The following is a 6,431-nucleotide window of genomic DNA, read 5'->3' on the forward strand; positions in this document are numbered from 1 at the left end:
ATTCTGAAGGCAAGGAATATTTCATTTATAATCATAAATAAATTCACTATATATATGATTCATCCTTAAGAATCGAATTCATAAAAAACCTGTAAATAAATTAATTCAGCAAATATTAGAGGAGTCACTAGGACTACAACTCTAATTATACTTACTTTTCTCAATATGAGGCCTCACCTCATTAAAATAGATTCTGCAGGAAAGGAATATTTCATTTATAATCATAAATAAATGCACTGTAAATACGATTCATCCTTAAGAATCGAATTCATAAAAAACCTGTAAATAAATATACTTAACAAATATTAGAGGAGTCACTAGGACTACAACTCTAATTATACTTACTTTTCTCAATATGAGGCCTCACCACATTAAAATAGATTCTGAAGGAAAGGAATATTTCATTTATAATCAAAAATAAATGCACTAAAATTTCGATTCATCCTTAAGAATCGAATTCATAAAAAACCTGTAAATAAATATACTTAACAAATATTAGAGGAGTCACTAGGACTACAACTCTAATCATACTTATTTTTCTTCAATATGAGGCCTCACCTCATTAAAATAGATTCTGAAGGAAAGGAATATTTCATTTATAATCATAAATAAATGCACTGTAAATACGATTCATCCTTAAGAATCGAATTCATAAAAAACCTGTAAATAAATATACTTTAAAAATACTAGAGGAGTCACTAGGACTACAACTCTAATCATACTTATTTTTTCTTCAGTATGAGGCCTCACCTTATTAAAAATAGATTCCAAAGGAAAGGAATACTTCTTTTACAATCAAAAATAAATGCACTGCAATTTCGATTCATACTTAAGAATCGATTTTGTTAAAAATCTGTAAATAAATTAATTCAACAAATATTAGAGGAGTCACTAGGACTACAACACTAATTATACTTACTTTTCTTCAATATGAGGCCTCACCTCATTGAAAATAGATTCTGAAGGAAAGGAATATTTTATTTATAATCATAAATAAATGCACTATAAATACGATTCATCCTTAAGAATCGAATTCATAAAAAATCTGTAAATAAATATACTTAACAAATATTAGAGGAGTCACTAGGACTAAAACTCTAATTATACTTACTTTTCTTCAATATGAGGCATCACCTCATTAAAAATAGATTCCGAAGGAAAGGAATATTTCATTTATAATCAAATATAAATGCACTACTATTTCGACTCATACTTAAGAATCGATTTTGTAAAAAACCTGAAAATAAATTAATTCAATAAATATTAGAGGAGTCACTAGGACTACAACTATAAGTATACTTACTTTTCCCCCTTTAGAGGTCTCACCTCATTAAAAATTGATTCCGAATGAAAGAAATATTTCATTTATAATCATAAATAAATTCACTGTAAATATGATTCATCCTTAAGAATCGAATTCATAAAAAACCTGTAAATAAATATACTTAACAAATATTAGAGGAGTCACTAGGACTACAACTCTAATCATACATATTTTTCTTCAATATGAGGCCTCACCTCATTAAAAATAGTTTCCGAAGGAAAGGAATATTTCATTTATAATCATAAATAAATGCACTATAAATATGATTCATCCTTAAGAATCGAATTTATAAAAAACCTGTAAATAAATTAATTCAACAAATATTAGAGGAGTCACTAGGACTACAACTCTAATTATACTTACTTTTCTTCAATATGAGGCCTCACCTCATTAAAAATAGATTCTGAAGGCAAGGAATATTTCATTTATAATCATAAATAAATTCACTATAAATATGATTCATCCTTAAGAATCGAATTCATAAAAAACCTGTAAATAAATTAATTCAGCAAATATTAGAGGAGTCACTAGGACTACAACTCTAATTATACTTACTTTTCTCAATATGAGGCCTCACCACATTAAAATAGATTCTGAAGGAAAGGAATATTTCATTTATAATCAAAAATAAATGCACTAAAATTTCGATTCATCCTTAAGAATCGAATTCATAAAAAACCTGTAAATAAATATACTTAACAAATATTAGAGGAGTCACTAGGACTACAACTCTAATCATACTTATTTTTCTTCAATATGAGGCCTCACCTCATTAAAATAGATTCTGAAGGAAAGGAATATTTCATTTATAATCATAAATAAATGCACTGTAAATACGATTCATCCTTAAGAATCGAATTCATAAAAAACCTGTAAATAAATATACTTAACAAATATTAGAGGAGTCACTAGGACTACAACTCTAATCATACTTATTTTTCTTCAATATGAGGCCTCACCTCATTAAAATAGATTCTGAAGGAAAGGAATATTTCATTTATAATCATAAATAAATGCACTAAAATTTCGATTCATCCTTAAGAATCGAATTCATGAAATACCTGTAAATAAATATACTTAACAAATATTAGAGGAGTCACTAGGACTACAACTCTAATCATACTTATTTTTCTTCAATATGAGGCCTCACCTCATTAAAATAGATTCCGAAGGAAAGGAATATTTCATTTATAATCATAAATAAATGCACTAAAATTTCGATTCATCCTTAAGAATCGAATTCATGAAAAACCTGTAAATAAATATACTTAACAATATTAGAGGAGTCACTAGGACTACAACTCTAATTATACTTATTTTTCTTCAATATGAGGCCTCACCTCATTAAAATAGATTCTGAAGGAAAGGAATATTTCATTTATAATCATAAATAAATGCACTATAAATATGATTCATCCTTAAGAATCGAATTCATAAAAACCTGTAAATAAATTAATTCACCAAATATTAGAGGAGTCACTAGGACTACAACTCTAATTATACTTACTTTTCTCAATATGAGGCCTCACCACATTAAAATAGATTCTGAAGGAAAGGAATATTTCATTTATAATCAAAAATAAATGCATTAAAATTTCTATTCATCCTTAAGAATCGAATTCATAAAAACCTGTAAATAAATATACTTAACAAATATTAGAGGAGTCACTAGGACTACAACTCTAATCATACTTATTTTTCTTCAATATGAGGCCTCACCTCATTAAAATAGATTCTGAAGGAAAGGAATATTTCATTTATAATCATAAATAAATGCACTATAAATACGATTCATCCTTAAGAATCGAATTCATAAAAAACCTGTAAATAAATATACTTAACAAATATTAGAGGAGTCACTAGGACTACAACTCTAATCATACTTATTTTTCTTCAATATGAGGCCTCACCTCATTAAAATAGATTCTGAAGGAAAGGAATATTTCATTTATAATCATAAATAAATGCACTAAAATTTCGATTCATCCTTAAGAATCGAATTCATGAAAAACCTGTAAATAAATATACTTAACAAATATTAGAGGAGTCACTAGGACTACAACTCTAATTATACTTATTTTTCTTCAATATGAGGCCTCACCTCATTAAAATAGATTCTGAAGGAAAGGAATATTTCATTTATAATCATAAATAAATGCACTATAAATATGATTCATCCTTAAGAATCGAATTCATAAAAAACCTGTAAATAAATTAATTCACCAAATATTAGAGGAGTCGCTAGGACTACAACTCTAATTATACTTACTTTTCTTCAATATGAGGCCTCAACTCATCCAAAATAGATTCCGAAGGAAAGGAATATTTCATTTATAATCAAAAATAAATGCACTGCAATTTCGATTCATTCTTAAGAATCGAATTCATGAAAAACCTGTAAATAAATATACTTAACAAATATTAGAGGAGTCACTAGGACTACAACTCTAATCATACTTATTTTTCTTCAATATGAGGCCTCACCTCATTAAAATAGATTCCGAAGGAAAGGAATATTTCATTTATAATCATAAATAAATGCACTATAAATTCGATTCATCCTTAAGAATCGAATTTATAAAAGACCTGTAAATAAATATACTTAACAAATATTAGAGGAGTCACTAGGACTACAACTCTAATTATACTTACTTTTCTTCAATATGAGGCCTCACCTCATTAAAATAGATTCCGAAGGAAAGGAATATTTCATTTATAATCAAAAATAAATGCACTACAATTTCAATTCATCCTTAAGAATCGATTTTGTAAAAAATTTGTATATAAATTAACTCAGCAAATATTAGAGGAGTCACTAGGACTGCAACTCTAATTATACTTACTTTTCTTCAACATGAGGCCTCACCTCATTAAAATAGATTCCGAAGGAAAGGAATATTTCATTTATAATCATAAACTAGCAGGTATTGCCCTTCTTAACCCGGCTCAATATGTTTCCAATTGTATTTATTTTGTGTGTGCATAACCTACCCATATGTTTTCACCTTAAAGGTTACCAGTAGGAAGGCATTTAAGGTATTTAAATGAACATTTTCTGTTCTTGAAAAAAAATTGTTAAGTAGTCCGTTACATTTTTGTTCTTGACAAACTATTTCGTTAAACGAACATGACCACTATAACTAATATTTTTAAAGCTCGTTTTTCCCCCCGTTGGAGCTAGAATTTTCCAAAAGCCTTTCTTAGTGTGCTCCTACACTATGATGGATACTATGAAACGATACTTCAGTCCAAATTTAAATTCACATTTGAGTCTTTTCGTGCCATATTGAGTCAATACGGCCACGCACAAACTCGGAATATGAAACACGGCACTCGTGTCAATGCCGTGCAGCGATGAGCCACGATCAAAAAGCACTGGCACCGATACCATCAAAATATCGAAGTTTGAATGCAATAAGCAGAATATTTAAATAACAAAATCTAATTATTTATTGACATCAATAAGAACAAATCATATACATACCTACATCTGCCCGCAATGCGAAGCAGAATATGCGTAGCTCCGTTATTCGGTTTCTGCTTTACTATCGCTTACGCAGTCGTCGCCTAGCGACGGTAACTGTTAACTTTTGGCGTTTTGCCTTTGCAATTAACATTAAATGGTCAAAACGAAAGAAGAAGAGCGAGCTAATGACTTGCAGTTGTTGTTGCTTTTAGAGCATTATTTTTTTTTACAATCAAACAACTGTGTTCGATTGCCCAATGTATACATTAATACGAATGTACATACATGCTATATTCATACACAGGCATACATATGTATGTTTCTCTTTACTTTTTCAACCGTACGTAGAGAACCGCACACATAGACACGAACTGTTGCTTGTTGTGTGTGAGTGTGTGTATGTGATGTCCCCAACTATTTGATATTTGTTGTTGCTGCATAAAGTTATTAATGAAAACACTAATGCCAAATGCACTAAGCAAAGAAAAAATTACTTTTAAAAATGTTATATTATATAATTTTCAATTAATTAACATTTCTTGCTCTGTCAGTGCAAGACGAATGTACATACATACATATGTAGATACATATGTACATACATAGATGTGCACATATGTATGGACATTCACACATTAGTGTCTCACATGTTGCTTTGGCTATTTCAATCGTTTGCACGCAACTACACGAACAGCTGTTTGTATGTGTGTATATGTATACTTAGTTGTCCCCAACTGTTTGATATTTTGTATTGTTTGTTCTGCCAGCTTTTGTAAAATGCATATTTTGAAAATCCTTGAATGCAAAGTTGTAGATTTAGTTACGTAGATTACATTATCCAAATTTTAAATCGATCGGACTAAATTTATAACACAAACTTTTCATTTGAAATAGTGAATAAATATTAAAACCCCAATAATTCAAGCTCCAACACAAATTTTGAAATTCCGAGTATGCAGTTTTGTTTGTATCCTTTAACTGATTTTAGAAACTAAGTTTTAAGTCGATCGGTTTGAAAAATGCGGATTTTTCAAACAAACTGTGGAGCTCGTTTTCCCCCCTTTGGAGCTCGAATTTTCCAAAATCCCTTCTTAGTGCTCATCTACACCATGATAGGATACTTGAGCCCACATTTCAGCATCCTAGCTTTTACCGCTTGGGCTGTGGGCTGTTGACGCGGTTTCCTTTTGTGCCCCAAGAAAACCCCAATAATTCAAGCTCCAACAAAAAATTTAAAAAACCGAGTATGCAGTTTTCTTTGCATTCTTTAATTGATTTTAGAAACTAATTTTTAAGTCGATCGGTTGAAAAATGCGGTTTTTTCAAACAAATTTTGGAGCTTATTTTCCCCCCTTTGGAGCTCGAATTTTCCAAAATAACTTCTTAGTGCTCATCTACACCATGATAGGATACTTGAGCCCAAATTTCAGCATCCTTGCTTTTACCGTGTGGGCTGTGGGCTGTTGACGCGGTTTGCTTTTGTGCCCCAACATTTTTTTACAGGAAAACTCCCATATTTTAGGCCCCAAAATATCAAAATATCAAAAAACCAAGTATACAGTTTTTCTTGGAATTGTTCTGAGAGTATACAAACTAAGTTTAAAGTTAATCAGATGAAAACTGTAGATTTTTCATACAAACGTT

The sequence above is a fragment of the Scaptodrosophila lebanonensis genome, unplaced genomic scaffold (assembly GCF_003285725.1).
Source record: "Scaptodrosophila lebanonensis strain 11010-0011.00,11010-0021.00 unplaced genomic scaffold, SlebRS2 tig00000635-arrow-arrow-pilon, whole genome shotgun sequence".
Taxonomy (NCBI): Eukaryota; Metazoa; Arthropoda; class Insecta; order Diptera; family Drosophilidae; genus Scaptodrosophila; species Scaptodrosophila lebanonensis.